This window comes from Symphodus melops (assembly GCF_947650265.1).
Source record: "Symphodus melops genome assembly, chromosome: 3".
Lineage (NCBI taxonomy): Eukaryota > Metazoa > Chordata > Actinopteri > Labriformes > Labridae > Symphodus > Symphodus melops.
Genome location: NC_136693.1, coordinates 2376896 through 2377364, shown reverse-complemented (window position 1 = coordinate 2377364; position 469 = coordinate 2376896).

Sequence of the window (469 nt, the reverse complement as noted above, 5' to 3'; positions counted from 1 at the left end):
ATTACAACAACGACTCACAGCGATAAAGTCATTGATCTCATTTTTATAAAACCAAAAGCTTTTAATATTAACGTCAGGTCTGCAGGGACTGTAGTCCTAATTTCCTAAGAGGAAATTGTACTTTTTATTTGTAATTATTTGTTAGAAACTATAAAGAGTATTCTTCCTGTAAATGGAAATGTATCCTGATTTAAAAGGAAGAGCAAGATAAGATGAAGTGGAGATCCTCTAATATAAATGTTGGATGTTGTTGTTGTAAACATTACTTGTAAACGTGGGTTAGGAAAGAAACAGGAAACCCAGCCATGCTGATTCACTTAAAGTTCGTACGCTAGTGGAACAAACTGGACGTCTCCGCTCATGGTCTGCTGAGCAGAATGAGTCGACCACCTTCAGGTGGAGGTCTCTGTCGATCGCCTATAGGGGCTGCACCTCAGCCGTCTCAGGTGGCCTGGAAACCCCCCATCTG